Source organism: Micromys minutus, assembly GCF_963924665.1.
Source record: "Micromys minutus genome assembly, chromosome: 2".
NCBI lineage: Eukaryota > Metazoa > Chordata > Mammalia > Rodentia > Muridae > Micromys > Micromys minutus.
This window is the reverse complement of record NC_137971.1, coordinates 80046798-80063739: the sequence shown is the minus strand read 5'-3', so window position 1 is coordinate 80063739 and position 16942 is coordinate 80046798. Positions and strand designations below refer to the sequence as shown.

Below are 16942 nucleotides of genomic sequence, written 5' to 3'. Positions count from 1 at the left end.
AGCGCATGTCCTAAATAGCTCGATTTGTTTGTTTGTTTGTTGTTTTTGACAGGGTATTAATTACTATGTAGCCCCAACTGTCTTGGAACTTGTAAACCATAGCTTGAATTCATAGAGATCTGCCAGATCCTTCCTCTTGAATGCTGAGATCAAAGGTGTGAGCCACCACACTTGTCTATAAAATATTTTAGTATAGGTCACTCAGTGTCTTCAGAAAAAAAGTGCCTTTTGGAGTTAAAAATGATATTTTTATTATTTTTTAACACTTAGTAAAAGTGCTTTATTTTCTTTTTGTATTTGCTTTATATCTCACTTACAGAGTTATAAAGTTCACATTTTATACCAAAATGTAAGAAAGCTGTTTAGAAATATCTTTGCAGTAAAAACCACCTGAAATTTCTTCTAATTCATATTTAATATTTAAAACCAAGGTTTGGTGTAGCTCTGGGCATCTACTTCTTCCCACAGCCTTTCCTTCTCCACTCTCTGCCCCTACTGAGCTACTCTTGAGCTGGTCTGGGCCAGTCTGGGCCATGTCCTTAGGGTTGGAGGTAAGTGGTAGGTTTAGTTCACACAAGGTTTCATACCCATTTGCATATGGAACCAAGTGAGACCACACCACAGCTTCTTCCTTTTCTACCTATCAGACCAACTCCCTCAAATCCAAGGTTCTCAGTGATAGGACAGGGATGAAACCACACTTGAAACAAATAAGCAAGTGCAGTCTTTACAGTAATTCTAGAACTCTCCTTGAAGCAACAGGAACAAAATTGCTAAGTAAACATATTCGAATTTAAGCAAACCTACTGTTAATGTTACTGTTCATAATCCCACTTTATAATATATTTCAATATCCTCCTCACCGAATTATCTTCCACAAAATACTGTGTCATTCTTTAAATGTGCACCCACACTCGCCAACTCAGCCACATGCCCATGTCCAAACGTTGTGCCATGATAATCTACCAGGAAAACAAACAAACAACAACAAAACGAACAGCAAAACCTTTGCTGGCAACAATCACTTCAACCATAAAAGTGTTGCCTTGGGCTCTATGTAGTTCATGAATTCAAACCTTCAACTCCTAACTCCCCCAGAAAAACCATTTTCTTCTCGACAGCAAGGAGTGTAATGCTAACGATGATGTCTCAAGCTCATGTCAGAAAGATGTGTTTTTGCTCCTTTTTTTTATTTGCACTGTTTACAATCTAGCAGTGTGTGCCAAAATGTGTTTTGAATCTATGTAAAAACTTTAAAAATAATTGAAAGCGGCTGGTATTTTATTAGAACTGTCACTGAAAACACACACAAAAGAGACTTTTAAAGATTATCTTTGCTTGAAGCAGTTGAAATCTGCATAAAGAATTAAAAAAAAATCAACACTAAAAATGACCTTTAAGTAACTCATAAGAAATACCTTGGTTTTTGTCAGGTTATTGGTAACATTTTAAATTTAAATGCCCAGTTATTTCAAAAGGAGGAATTAAAATTTTCCCAAAAAATATATCATAAGCCATCATAAGAACATAAAACAGAAATCACAAACCGAATCAATAAAATATATGTATGATTAGGGTCAAACTGGATAACTAATTAAAATCTGCATTTTTAATAAACACCTATAGTCTAGTAACATAAAACACTGTATGTCATTTGTCCCAGAGGAGTGGGCTCCTTAGAAACTGCCTAAACGTCACTCACACTCTAGTATGGACCTGAGTTGTGTGCAACCCATCCTCAGACTGCTCACACTTTTATAGTGGTGGGTCTGGCTGTGAACCACTTTCTCCCTTCCAGCTTTGTTGGAGGACAGATAGGGACCTGGAGAAGGACAGTGAATGGCCCATGGAAGAATCATTCCCTAATGACTTCCCAACATGGGAGGCAAAAATACCCTTCAGAATCCTTTCTGCTGTCATCGTCAGCGTGGTGTTCAGTGTGTTCTGCAACGTCCTGGCTGTGAAAAAAAATCACAGTTCCCCCAGCGACACTTCAGCATTTGGAAGTTGGGCCTGGTGTGGTCAGCCAGCAAGTGTCGTTTCAGGTGATCCACGGTGCCAAATATCAGAGCACAGCCGTGTCACCAACAGCGGTAATTCTGCATCAGATTCAGCCTCACAGTCTGGCTGCTGACATCGAAACAGCCAGTGTGAATCACGCTTTTATGGATCGTCATAAACATAATCATGTCTTTGTGCCCTCCATAAACTTGGAGTCGATCATGGGACTGTAACTCATAGACACGGACAAACTTGTCCGGGTAAGCAGTCATCATCACTTTCCCCAGAATATTCACCACAGCCACTGCATGGTTGTAGATTCCCACAAGCTCACCTGTATGAATACTATGAGCATGCACCGACTGGTCATGGGAGCCACTGAACACAAGGTCGTTCACCACCTTTATGCAAAGAACAGTCTTGCGGTGGCCCTTCAGGGTTCTGAGTGTCATTCTGTTTTGTGCATCATGGATACTAATGGTGCAGTCGTAAGATCCTACAACCAGCAGCTTCCTGGCACCTTCCTGAGCTGTGGTGCGAGGTAGCTGACCGCCCCAGGGCCATGGCATTCAAAGATCTCCATCTCTTGTTCTTTATGTTGAATGTGACCATGGTGCTGTTTGCTAATCCAGTGTAGAGGGTTCGCTATCTATTATGAAGGCCGAGGACCCGGTCCTCCAGCTATAACTGTTCCATACGTTCTCGGATCTTAACATCATAGCAGCAGATGGTGTGGTCACTGGAACCCGTGTAGAAAACAGAATTCTTCCCACAGGGATGAGCGACAAGAAGGCAGTTCACTTTGGAAATGTGTTCCTCAAAGATACCAACACACTTGCGACTCACCAGATTATAAACTATAAACAAGTATATAGTAAGTTTCCAAATATTTGGATTGCCTTCACTGCAGCCTGATGTCCCTCGAAGCTTCCTTCTGCAGGCTCGCCATCATCTCCTGGCTCTGAAGATGTTTCTGAAGAGTTCTCAGATGCTTTGATGGAGGAGATCATCATCTGAGTTTCTGCCACACTTACAGGAACACCAACTTTGTAGTGGGTGCCAAGCTCACTGGTGGAGTTAACCTCATCACAACCAGAACCAAAAGTTTCTACTGCGTTCTTTTTTGCTGCAGTCCAGGTATTTTTTTTTTTTTTTTTTTTTTTTTTTTTTTTTTTTTTTTTGATGGGCTGTCTGCTTTCTCTTCCCCCAATTCAGAAGAATCAATGGCAACTACTTCTAAATGGGGGATTTGGGACTTTAGGACTTCTGGAGAGGGCTCACTGTCTGGCTCATTTCTGGCAGTTTCTTTTTCTTTTTCTTTTTCTTTTCTGAAGTTTATCATAATTTTACAAAACAGAACAAAACAAAAAAGCAGGTATCAAAAACAGCAGTTTATAGCGTTTCTGTGCTGGTTCTCACCTCCATCAGCGGCTCCGGAATTGGCATCTCAGGGAAAGACAACCAGGCTGAGTCCCTCTTGGCCACACGCATTCAGGAAGTTGGTTTTGGAACTACTTTTTAATAACTTTTTACAAGCACCGGTCACTTTTTTGAGGACCAATTTGGTTTGTCCAACAAAGTAAACCCTTTTTTCTTTTACTATGTGGTGTTTTTCTTTCTTATAAAACACTGAACTGAAACAGACTGTATTTGGATCAGAACCAAGTTTTCTGAGATCTCCATTACCTGAAACACTGAAGACATCACCGGGCATATGAGATGTTACAGTGAATACTTGTGTAAATGCCTAAGAGCTACCTTATTTCTGATGAAAGTATTTCATTCAGAGGCTGCTGGAGTCCTTTCTTTGACTTGAGATAGTTTCCCCGGGCAGCCTTATTATCAGAAGGAAATGGGGTGTTTGTGCCAAAGAGGTGCTTATATTGTGTAAATATATTTGTATAGAGCAAGACTCCTTGCCCTGGACCCTGGGTCACCACAAAGAGATTGAGAGGCCGTAATTGGATGCTAACAGGAAGTAGCACACTTACACTCATAGCATCATCTGGAGGCAAGCAAGAAAGAAAGCTGCGGACTGGAAGTGAAACTCACCCACTACTTGCTCTGGAAACACATTTTGCTTAAATAAGGGAAGTGTGGTCCAGTTCTGCAAAGTTAATAACTGCCAGTCTCTCATTTTTAAAAATAAAGATCACTTCTTGACCAGCAATGAGTTAGGAAACTGGCCTTAATTTTGATCACATCTCTCAGTACTGGTTAAAAAATAAAGTAAAACCCTTAAACCAGCCAACAGAGTTAGAAATTGCACACTCAAACTTGAATATAAATTACAGGATGGGACACGTTATTGACAAGGTTATGAAAGGATAAACGCCCCACTGAGACAATGTTTTCTCCACATTATTTCAATTTTCATGAAAGGAAACGGATGCCATTTTCTTCTTTATAGATATGAAAAAGGAAGCAAGAAGGCAAAGCTGAAACAGATGCTACCCACAGGGCAGCGGTGCCATTTGGTTGTTTTGGTCTTTGTACCAGCGGCCCCCACGCCTGTGAACGATGCCCAGGTCCAGCTGGAATATACGGTTTTTCTGGCAGTCAGAACATGAACAATGGACCCCACTCCTCCAGCAGACAGTGCCTTTTCGTGCCACTGGAGTAACATAGCACTGCCATTGTCAGACGGGCTCTCAAAGCCTTTATAAATATACCTCATTAGGAGGCCCACACCATTCTTGTCCAGAGACTGAACAGCCTTCTCAATGTCATCAGCTTTAAAGGAGATGAGCACCTTCAAGACAATGCTGTCTGCCGGGTCCTTCGCTGCCTGGCTCTTTGTGTTAATAGGAGGGATTTTCAGAGCTGCCTGAAGAGCGGCTGTCATGTTTCCTTGCCACAGGCATGAGTCCACCTCGCCCTCGTCGGGTCCGGCCTGGTCATCGCCGCCGTCCTCCTTGTCTTCTCCTCATATTCGTCCACGTCCACCTTCCGGAAGCGGGCCGACGACACCGTGTTCTTTGACATCCGGGATCGCGATGCGACGCTGGCCTCCCCTCCACGGCGCCTCTTCCTCGGCTTGTCCAGCCTTGTCCGATTCACTTCCCTCTTCCCTTTCTGGCAGTCTGGCTGTCTCCCCAGGTGAAGGTTGTCACTTTGCCCCATTTCCAGTTTTGACCTTTCTTGCAGGCTTATCAGTAAACACATCCTGTTCAGTGTCGCTGTTCTAGGGAATGTGGGTGGCCCGAAGCATCTTCTTCCGAAGTTTCTTCTTCTTGCTACCTCTAGTTTCAGCGGATGCCCAGGATGGCTGTGTTTCGGGAGTGAAAGACAATCTCAGCAAAGAACTGCTTCAGGCTTTCGACCCACTGCTGCCTTTGGCCAACTCTTCACCTTTGTTTCTGTGAAGAAGATCAGGAGATCGGCAAGAGGGTTTTCTCTGCTTCTGGAATGTCCTCGATCCACAGAAAAATTCAGATCTTGATTAGCCCTTCCTGACAATTTTCTGTTGACTGATGTCAGCACTGCAGGGATGACCGCTTAGTCTGGGCAGCCGTCAGTCACCGACCCCTCTATTAGTTTGAGGCAATTCCTTGGGCACACTGGAAGCAGAGCCTTGTGGCGCAGTGTTCATATTCCCCTCTCGCTCAGGAGGCACGGGCTCTCCTTTAATCTGAACTGATGAATCAGGGCTTAGAAAGGGCAAGTGCTTATCTGGAGAGGGGTTCCAGAGGATGGCAGAGATGCATGAGAAGGAGGTGGATCCAGAACCCGCCCCACCCCGGGGGGGGGGGGAGGGGAAGGTGCAGGCAGCCGAGCTGTCTCAACAGACATCTGAGATTGGCTGTCCCCTTGTTCTCCGGCTATGAAGCTACAGGAAGCCTGATCTGGGCCTCTGAGCATCCATGTAAGCTGTCTGCAGGACCTTGTTGTCTACGCACTGCAGACATATTCAATAGCGGGTCAACCTGAGAACGTTGTTTCCCTTAATTTTCCTTCTTTTATTTTTTTCTCTCTCAAGCCTTGGTGTTTCAGGGGAAGATCCATCCCCGGCGACTCTTCGCTTCTCTCTAACACTGTGATCATCATTTTGCTCAGCACCGGAGGAGGTACAGCTGCGGTCAGTGGTTGCATCTGCTGAGCTGGAGATTGCTTGACCTGAAGATGCATTTGAGGAGAGCGAGTTTCCTTCTCCAGTGCTCTCCTGAGCGTGGCGCTCTGGTAGCGGGGTAGACATCTGGCTGTGCAGGTCTCTGGCTGAAGACGTGATGTGACAAGACGGTAGCTGTGTCGCCGCTGGGGAGGAACGTTGCCAACCCTTTCACCTGTTCTGACAGAGGGAGTCAGAGGAGCCACTTCCTGTACTGCTGAGAGTCTGTCTGCAGAATTCTTAAGAATCAGGGCCTTCCTGGCAGTGCAGAAGCACGGTTTTCCAGCTTTGCCCCATCCAGGCATCTTTAACAAAGTTTTTTGCAGAGTCAAGGAGGGACAGTTTTCATGTCACGGTGACATTGTAAAGGTGTCAGTTCTGTAGCTTGGGAATCTAAGATAAGGGGTTGGCTGTGCACTAGGATAACTTTCTGTTCTGTTGTCATGGCAGAGAGAGTTCTCTCTCCTGGTTCACACAGTAGCTCAAGTCAATGGCCCTAACCCCATTCAGAGGCCTGCAACCCTATGCCTCAGTCATTCCCCAAAGTCCTTACTTCCAAATGCTGGGAGGATGAAGAGTCCTATACTTAGCATATCACTGAGCACATTAATAGGTGGGAAAATGTGATGTTCTTAAGATAACAATGTATCCAAACTGATTTACAGACCTGGTGTGATTCATATCAGGACCCTAGTAGACGTCTATGTAGAAATTGATAAGCTGGAACTGCTGAGATGCTTTTCTTGTCTTTCTCTGGCTCTGATCCAGGTGCCATTGTCACCTGCAGGAACACTTAACTCTAGAAGGGGACTAAGCTTGTGGCTCAGCCTAAATCTTTACACAGTCACTTTTCTGTCTGTTCTTTGTCCTTCAGTGTCTTCCACGAGTGGGCAGCCCCTTGACTTGTAGCTCACTTTCTTTTCTCCCCCTTTTATTGAAGATAGACTATTTTCCTACATAATAGCCTAATTGTCAAGAGCCATCATCGAAGAATCTAAAAACTAGCAGGTGATCTTTCTGAGGTGGGTCCACCTTAGATTAAAAAATAATCTATAATAGATTTGCTTCAGTAGGCAAGACCCAGGAGAAGTCTATTTTAGGAAAGATTTCTGCTGTTAAAATGCTTTTCCTGTTATTAAACATACATAACAATCACTAGGTATTAGCTCACACTTTTGAGCAGATTTCTGCAGACCTAAGAAGATGTACTATTTTGTAGTGATGCTATATAGACAAATATGTAATAATTCTATTAAAATTCCTGATTTGACTCAAATAATTTTAGGAAGAAAGATTTTAGAGATAGTCTTTGTTGCTAGAAATATGTAATAAAGTTAGAATCAAGAATATAATGTTCCCACTCTTCAGAATAGTAACTAAAGATTGCATAATAAGAAATACAATGAGCTTTTATAATTACACTGAAGGAGAAATAGACTTGAAACAACATTTAGGTTCAAGGATAAAGCCACAGGTGTGCACTATAATAAGGCAAGATCATGCAAAACCTTTTTCTTTGAACTTTTAATGAGTATATTATAATGAAACACCACTTGGAACTTAATATCAACATCCCCTTGAAACTTCCATTCCACACAACATTTTATCTTTGAAGTAATTTTCTAAAGAACCTTTTGTCTCACAAGGTATAAAAGGCCAGATAAAGATAAAGTTACTGGTTGAATAGTTCGGCTTGGGGAGTTCTGCCCCATCCATCCATCCATCCATCCATCCATCCATCCATCTATCCCTCCATCCATCCCATCCTTCAGCCATCCTCCATTCATCATCCATCCATCATCCATCCATCCATCCATCCATCCATCCATCCTTTATCCATCATCCATCCATCCATCCATCCATCCATCCATCCATCCATCTATCTATCCATCCATCCATTCAAATGTCTGTTTGTCTATATGTTTATGTGTAGGTATATGTGTTTATGTGTAAGCATGCATGAATACTCTTAGAATTGATTGAGAGATAGTCTGGCCAACCAGAGTGTGTGAATGTTTGAATGTATACATGTTTGTGCATATTTGCCTGTATACAACATCTTAATTCTCTTCCTTTCCTTTCTTTCTGGTTTAAAAAGAGTTAATTTAGCCAGAGAAGCTTCTGGCTGATTCACCAGAGAAAGGAGCATCAACAGAAATCCTTTCACTTAATTCCCTGATGTTAAACAGTATGTGTTAATTGCCAGATATTAGTATTTATTAAAACACATGTAATAAAGTTACATTTTCAATGCTTAATGAGGCACAGAACAAAATGACCCCACAATTTCCACCAGAGAACTCCTACAGCTGATAAACATGTTCAGCAAAGTGGCTGGATACAAAATTAACTCAAACAAATCAGTAGCCTTCCTATATTCAAAGGACAAACATGTGGAGAAAGAAATTAGGGAAAAGATACCCTTCACAATAGTCACAAAAACTATGAAGTACCTTGGTGTGACTCTAACTAAGCAAGTGAAGGACCTGTATGGCAAGAACTTCAAACCTCTAAAGAAGGAAATCGAGGAAGATCTCAGAAAATGGAAAGATCTCCCATGCTCATGGATTGGAAGGATCAACATTTTAAAAATGGACATCCTACCAAAAGCAATCTACAGATTCAATGCAATCCCCATCAAAATTCCAACCCAGTTCTTCACTGAGTTGGAAAGATCAATGTGCAATTTCATCTGGAATAACAAAAGACCTAGAATAGCGAAATCCATCTTCAACAACAAAAAAACATCTGCGGGAATCACTATCCCTGACCTCAAGCTATATTACAAGGCAATTGTGCTGAAAACTGCATGGTACTGGTACAGAAATAGGCATGTGGATCAATGGAATAGAATAGAAGATCCAGAAATGAGCCCTCATGCATATGGTCACCTGATTTTTGACAAAGGAGCTGTAAACATTCAATGGAAAAAGAACAGACTATTTAACAAATTGTGCTGGTCCAACTGGCACTCAGCATGCAAAAGGATGAAAATAGACCCTTTCTTATCTCCTTGTACAAAGCTCAAGTGTAAGTGGATCAAAGATCTCCACATTAAAACAGATACACTGAAACTATTAGATGAGAAAGTAGGGAAAACCTTAGAACACATAGGCACAGGAGAAAATTTTCTGAACAAAACACCAATGGCTCAAGCTCTAAGGTCAAAGATTAACAAATGGGACTTAATGGGATTGCAAAGTTTCTGTAAGGCTAAGGACATTGTCAAGAAAACAAAACGGCAGCCAACAGAATGGGAAAAGATCTTTACCAACTCTAGATCAGATAGAGGCCTAATATCCAAGGTATACAAAGAACTCAAAAAGCTAGATACCAGAGAATCAAACAACCCTATTAAAAATGGGGCACAGAGCTAAACAAAACGTTCTCAATTGAGGAATATGGAATGGCTGAGAAACATCTAAGGAAGTGCTCGACATCCTTAGCCATCAGGGAAATGCAAATCAAAACAACCCTGAGATTCCACCTCACACAAGTCAGATTGGCCAAGATCCAAAACTCAGATGACAGCAGATGCTGGCGAGGTTGTGGAGAAAGAGGAACACTTCTCCACTGTTGGTGTGGCTGTAAACTGATACAACCACTCTGGAAATCAGTCTGGCGATTCCTCAGAAAATTGGACATAGTACTACCTGAATATACAGCTATTTCACTTCTGGGCATATACCCCAGAGACACTCCAATATACAACAAAGATACATGCACCACAATGTTCATAGCAGCTCTATTTATAATAACCAGAAGCTGGAAAGAACCCAGATGTCCTTCAGTAGATAAATGGATACAAAATTGTGGTACATTTACACAGTGGAGTACTACTCAGCCATCAGAAACAATGACTTAACCAAATTCCTAAGAAAATGGTTGCATCTAGAGAATATCATCCTGAGTGAGATAACCCAGTCACAAAAGAACAGACATAATATGTAGTCACTGATAGTGGGATGCTAACCCCAGAGGCTCGGACTGCCCCAGAAACAACTCACAGACTGTGTGAAGTTCAAGAAAAAAAGAAAAACAAAACAAAACAAAACAAAAAAACATCATGCTCAATCCTTACACACCAAGAAAACTTTGTAATTCCAGGTTACATCCTGTTTTACATGTACTTTTTGTTCATTGTAACTAGTAAGACCTTAATGCAGAGTATCAAACCTTAAAAAGAAAAAAAAAAAAGCCAAGCACTGACAGAATTGTATCTGTATACATTTATGCAAAAATGTTTAAAAATTTTTTTCTTTTATCTTTGTATCTTAAAATAAAGTTAAAAAAATCAATTGTGATGAAACCACATGATACTGGCACAGTTTCTATAGGAAGTTAAACATATTTCATAAAATTATATCATAACACAAATACTGATATTATGAAAAATATTTTACTTTATGAATATGGTAGTCTGTTTAAAGTGTTAATTCCCTTAATGATTAAACCTGCATTTATATTTTCAATATTTAATTATAATATCATTATAGAGATGATAACATTCAAAGTGTACATTTTCAAAGAGGTTGTTGTATTATGGAAGGAGTCTTTAAGGTATATTCAGTCATACAACTGAAAATTAAAATATTAACATTAGTTGTAGAATATTACTCAGATTCAAAAAAGAATATATATAATGGATGAGTCAAAACAAATGTGTACACTTTTTACTAATTTAATAGTTTTTCCACATTGATGAAACTATACAACTTTAAAACCTTTCTCTTGTTACAGTAAATACATATATATATATATAAATATATGTGTGTATCTCCTTATATTTATTGACTTTTAAAATAAATAACAATTATATACTTATAGATATGAAATAAGAAATAGTATTTGCCTCTAATATTCAAGTTTTGGCTTGTTTCCCACAAAAAAAATCTAAACTGATTTTTAAAGAAACAGTTTTTAAGCTACAAATTACAACACAGAGAAAATACCTGTAAAAATTATGTATAATCCCTATAATAGCAAGAAACCCTTTTTAGTTAGGAAATAAATAGGCTTAGAATATCCTTTACTCAGCTACAAACTTTGTCAGAGTTTGGTTTCAATTTGCTCTAATAAAGCACCATGGCCAAAAGCTAAAAAAAAAAAAAAAAAAAAAAAAAAAAAAGGAGTTAAGTTTTCCTAGCGCGTATTTAAACATAAAGAGTTAAGAAGAGTTATGACGTTTAATAAGGCACAGAGTTAAAGAGAAAAGAAGCCAGTATTTTTTAACCATAGAATAAGCAAGAAAGTTTTTAGAATCTTTAAGACGTTATCAGCAAGCATTCAGTATAGTTAGAGAGCTAGAAGGCTAATGACTATCAATCTTTAAAACTAAGACTGGAGACCATCAGTCTTTAAAGCAAAGTCCAAAACTGTGTCCCACTTCTAGCCCATTCCAGGCCAGGCAGGATCCCTGCACCTGATTATGGTTTTCCCTCCCTCTACTCCTCCAAGTTCCTTCTCTCTTCTCCTCCCATCTGAATTCATCTCCTTTCTGTCTCTCATTAGAAAAGAACAGGCTTCTAAGAGATAATAATGAACTATAACAAAAGATAGTAAGATAAAACAAAAACTATCACTTGGCAATTGAAAAGAACAAACCAATAGAGAGGGGGGGCTCAACAGTTGACTCAGGGTTTGGTAAGAAAACTTCCAACTTTAAATTTGAAAGGTCAATTTTTTAATATTATTTTCTATGTGAGATGCTTAATCATGAGAGTGCAGTGTGCTAAAACTTATAGTTAAAACAGTCTGAGGGGCCATTTCTAGCTCTAAATGCATATGCTATGAGACTAGAGAGTTCTAAAATAAATAACTTAATGACACACTTTAGAGTCTTGAAAGAACAAGAGCAAGCCAAACCCTAATTAGTAGTTGGAAGTAATTAAGGCCAGGGCAAAGTTTAATCAAATGGAAATGAGAAAAATTTTTTCTAAGAATCAAAGGAACAAAGAAATTGTCCTTTGTAAATCTCATCAATAAACACTTACCCAGACTGAGAAACAGGAAGCAAAGCCTCATGCTAATAAAACCAGTGATGAAGAAGCAGCTGTTCAGAAGCTCCAAGACTCACTAGACTATTCTTTAAAAACATATATTCTACTAACTGGAAAATTTAAAGTAATGGATGAGTTTATTGGTATATATATGATCTACCAACATTATATACTCAAATGAGATTTATACGGATCTATTTAGAAGCAATGAGACTGATAACAATAATTAATAATATCTAATCACAATTATAATAACATCTGTAAATATAGCACTGTTCAGGCCCTTAATGAATCCAGATCTTTAGTGAATTACTCATACCAATCCTTCTGAAGTCAGCAATAGATAGGAAAGAATAGGTCACCAAATGCTCTTATAAAACCAGCATCAGTATTATACTCAAACCAAATAAGGACATTAAAAAAAAACACCTTTTATTTATGTATTTACTTGTGTGTGTGGGCATACCCATGTATATGGAGGTCAAAAAAGAAAATTATTTCCCACTCTCCCTGCTGACTATAGATGCAACTATATTTTTTCACTTATAAATCATGTTTAGTTGGGCTAGAGAGATAGCACAGTGCTTAAGAGCACTGACTGCTCTTCTAGAGGTCCTGAGTTCAATTCCCAGCAACCACTTGGTGGCTCAAAACTATCTACAATGTGATTTGATGCCCTCTTCTAGTGTGTCCAAAGACATCTACAGTGTACTCATGTACATAAACAAGTTTAAAAGTCTTTTTAAAAGTTATGCTTAGTAAGTTTCCCTGTTATTGAAAGATTATTTTCTTACGCAATATATACTGATTACAGTTTTCCCTCCTTCTGCTCCTCCTAGTTCCTCTCCTTTTCTTCCCAGATCTGGATCTTTTCTTAACAAAATACTTGTGTGATGGTTATGCTTAGTTGTAAACTTTACTATGTCTGGAATGAGATAAAACCCAAGTGGCTAGGTATACATACCCGTGAAAAATTATTTTTATGAATAAAATAATCTGAATGAAGAAACCCCAATTGCAATCCAGATCTTTTGAGGTGGAAAAAAAATCTATGTTTAATCTGGGTAAGATTAGCTGTAAACTCTCATCCAAGGATTTATAAATTGATCATTGTATATGGGTTAAAGTCTATATAATCTACAACAATATTTGGCTTTATTCAGCTCTTGCTAAGAAATGCATGTATGTATATAACTCAAATTCAATTCTATGTATATATAACTGGGATTTAACTATGTGAATATGTTCATATAATTTGAAATGCAACTTTCATTTTAAAGAAATATAAAAATAGATCTATGTAGGTTTATGTTAAGGTGACATATGATTGGACAGTAGAGAGAGAGAGGCAGAAAAATGGCTGGGAGTGAAAGGGGAGATTCCAGGAGGAAGAAGATGAAAGCCGATGTGTATGTCTCTCTCTGCATCTCTAGCTTGATGAGGTTGTTATTATTTCTAAGGGTTTCTATGGGTCTATTTAGCTCATATAGAAAGGGCAGTTTATATCTTTGTCCATTGATTGTAATCTTATTGTATAGAGAGTTTGTGGATTGCGAATTTAATATATAAACCTGTCTGATAAGTTACCAGGCTGTGGAGTCATGTCTGTACCAAGCGGTGGATGAAAGAAACATGCTGGGGCAGTCATATTCACTTAGGACAGAAGCAGCAGGGTCTGTAGAGTGAATGGTGCTTGAATTCTTAGAGGCAGCATGGAAGACCAGGTTATAGATCCCCGTAGTGCCAGATGGCCCTGCGGAAGCCGGCAAAGCACGGGATAAAAGGTTAGCTATCATTTTAATATTTACTGCAACAGATCTACTAGTAAAAAATGTCGTAAATATTAGCAACTATCTCTGCCAAATGGCTTGCAACCTGCCATGTGATGTTTCCATCTTAAGATGATCATACAACAATTCTAAAACTTCTTTACCCTAGTGAACTGTTTATTATCACATCTCCTTTTAGACAAAGCAACAAATCTCATATTTTAAGTTAGTATGGATTTTTGTGATGATGTCAGGAATGTAAAGTTATTAGATATGGTTAGTAACTGGAAGCTTTTGTTCAAATAATCTTCTTTTTTTTAACTAGGCAAAGAATTGTATTAACCATTTCCAAATTTCATTCCCAGGCTTCTTCAGCTTAATTTGCCACAAAGAATGGATTAGGTCTAAGTGAAAACTGAAAAGAGCTGCAGTGTGCAGGGGTAGGGGTCGGGGTGGGGCTTGGGCTCAAAAATATTAGATATCTAGATTTTATCAGATCCACAATAAACAAAAAAATTTCAAAAGCAGTCAAGATATAAAATAACAGCTCTTATAACTTCTGCAAGTATCACCGTCTTCTGAAGTTGCTTCAATTCAGTTTGCCTCATTCTTAGAAGCCTTTTCAAGATTCTCCACCAGATCTGGAACTTTATCATCATCCTCCTCTCCAGTAGCAAGCGGTGCTTTTCCATCCACAGATGGTTCGGGCAGAGCTTCAGCCAGTCTCCTTAAACTAGTCAGACTGTCTGCACCGGGCTGGTTTAGGATGCTGGGAAGCATTTCTGTCAGCTGCTTTGTCTCAGCGTGGCCTGGAATGGTGAAGGTGTTTGCTGCCAGAGATGCCTGAACTTTAGGGTTGTTAAAATGGATCACTGTTCCTTGGTTTGTAAACATGTTCGATACCAGAGATTGTTTACCCTTAACTTCTTTAAGGAGAACTGTAGTTTTTTATTATCTGCTGTGGCTTTTCTGTGAACCACCTTCTTTCTCCGAGCAGTTCCTTTCCTACCAATGCGCACTTGTGCCTGCACTTTGGTGTGTTTTTTCTGGTTCATGATCATTTCTTTTCTCTTGTCAGAGTGGAAATGGCACCGAGTGGGGGACTAAGGTTCATGTTCAAGGGGGGTCTCAGGCAGATCAGGTGACTCAAGATGGCCTCAAATAATCTTTAACCATGTGACATGATTCCATTCTAGTATATAACAAACACATGGTTAGTCACCATTTTTGCTAAGGACTGGAGAAGGTGTAGTTATAGCTTTATGGTCACCTTTGTTAAGAGCAGTCACGTGGCTCACAGCCATCTCTTTTATGGGGAGTCATGGCTTTACTGCCATTTTGATTAAGGGCAGCAACACTTAGCATGAGCAGACCAGGGAAGCAGGTCTTCAAAGTTACCTTTGAAATGAGATAAGATTTTTGCATGAGTTCTGTCCTGTCCTTTTTTTAAAAAAAATGGATATTTTATTTATTTACATTTCAAATGTTATCCCCCTTTCCTCATTTTCCCACTGTAAACCCCCTATACCCTCCTGCCTTATACTGCTTCTATGAAGGTGTTTCTCAACCCACCCACTCCCACCTCACCACCCTAGCATTCCTCTCTACTAGGGCATCAAGCCTTCACAGGACCAAGGGCCTCATCACCCAATGATGCCAAATAGGCCACTTCAGCTCCTTTGGTCCTTCCCTAACTCCTCCATTGGGGTCTGAGTAATCAGTCTGATGGTTGGTTTGGAGCATCCACATCTATATTGGTCAAGATATGGCAGAGCCTCTCAGGAGACAACTGTATCAGGCTCTTGTTAGCAAGCACCTCTTGGCATCAACAATAGTGTCTGGGTTTGGTGACTGCATGTGGGATGGATCCTCAGGTAGGGCAGTCTCTAGATGGTCTCTCTTTCAGTCTCTGCTCCCCTCTTTGTCTCTATACTTCCTTTAGACAATAGCAATTCTGAGATAAAATTTTGGAGATGGGTGGTTGGCTCCATTCCTCAACTGGAAGTGGTGAGGGGAGGCATGCCTAACCTCTGGGTATGGTCTCGACAGGTTTTCCCTTCCATTTGTGGGTATTTCAACTAATGTCATCCCTGTGGGGTACTGGAAGGCTCTTGCTTTTCTGGCACTTGGGACAAAGTGGTTTATCAGCTGTAGAAGTTCTCTGGTGGAAATTTGAGGTCAATTAAGTATATGGTCATATCATCTAAAGATAGTGGTATTTTGACTTCTTCCTTTTCCAATTTGTATCTCTTTGACCTCCTTTTGCTGTCTAATTGCTCTGGCCAAGACTTTCAGCACTATACTTGAATATGTTGGGAGAGAGTGGGCAGCCTTTTCTAGTCCCTGATTTTAGTGGGATTTGTTCTAGTTTCTCACCATTTAGTTTGATGTTGGCTACTTGTTTGCTGTGTATTACTTTTACTATGTTTAGGTATTGGCCTTGAATTCCTGATCTTTCCAAGACTGTTAATATGAAGGGGTGCTGAATTTTGTCAAATGCTTTTTCACCATCTAATGAGATGACCCTGTGGCTTTTTTCTTTAAGTATGATTATGTGGTGGATTACATTGATGGATTTCCATATATTGACCCATCCCTGCATCCCTGGGATAAATCCTATTTGATCATGATGGATGAGCATTTTGATATGTTCTTGGATTCAGTTTGTAAGAATTTTATTGAGTAGTTTTGCATTGATATTCATAAGAGAATTTGGTCTGAAGTTTTTTTTTTCTTTGTTGGGTCTTTGTTTAGTTTAGGTATAAGGGTAATTGTGGCTTCAAAGTACAAATTGGTGGTCTTTCTGTTTCTATTTTGTGAAATAGTTTGAAGAGTATTGGTATTAGGTCTTCTATGAAGGTCTGATAGAAATCTGCACTGAACCCACCTGGTTCTGGGTTTTGTTTGGTTGGGAAACTTTTAATGGGTATTTCTATTTTTTAGGGGTTATGGGACTGTTTGAATGGTTTATCTGATTCTGGATTAACTTTGGTACCTTGTGTCTGTCTAGAAAATTGTCTATTTCATCAAGATTTTTTAGTTTTGTTGAGCATAGGCTATTGTAG

General features: G+C 39.6%; 3 pseudogenes across 3 annotated transcripts; all 3 read right to left on the bottom strand.

Annotated features, from left to right (window-relative positions):
* Positions 1-1855: 1855 nt before the first annotated feature.
* LOC308417676 (zinc finger protein 106-like) lies at positions 1856-5862 on the bottom strand (annotated as a pseudogene). The gene is made up of 2 exons: positions 5115-5862; positions 1856-3329 (listed from the first exon to the last, which is right to left on the bottom strand). The product of its transcript is annotated as a zinc finger protein 106-like (transcript).
* Positions 4406-4986, bottom strand: LOC308416955 (actin-related protein 2/3 complex subunit 5-like; annotated as a pseudogene). Its single transcript has one exon. The product of its transcript is annotated as an actin-related protein 2/3 complex subunit 5-like (transcript).
* Positions 5863-14471: 8609 nt separating the features above from the next.
* Positions 14472-14932, bottom strand: LOC308416422 (transcription factor BTF3-like; annotated as a pseudogene). The gene has a single exon. The product of its transcript is annotated as a transcription factor BTF3-like (transcript).
* Positions 14933-16942: the final 2010 nt, after the last annotated feature.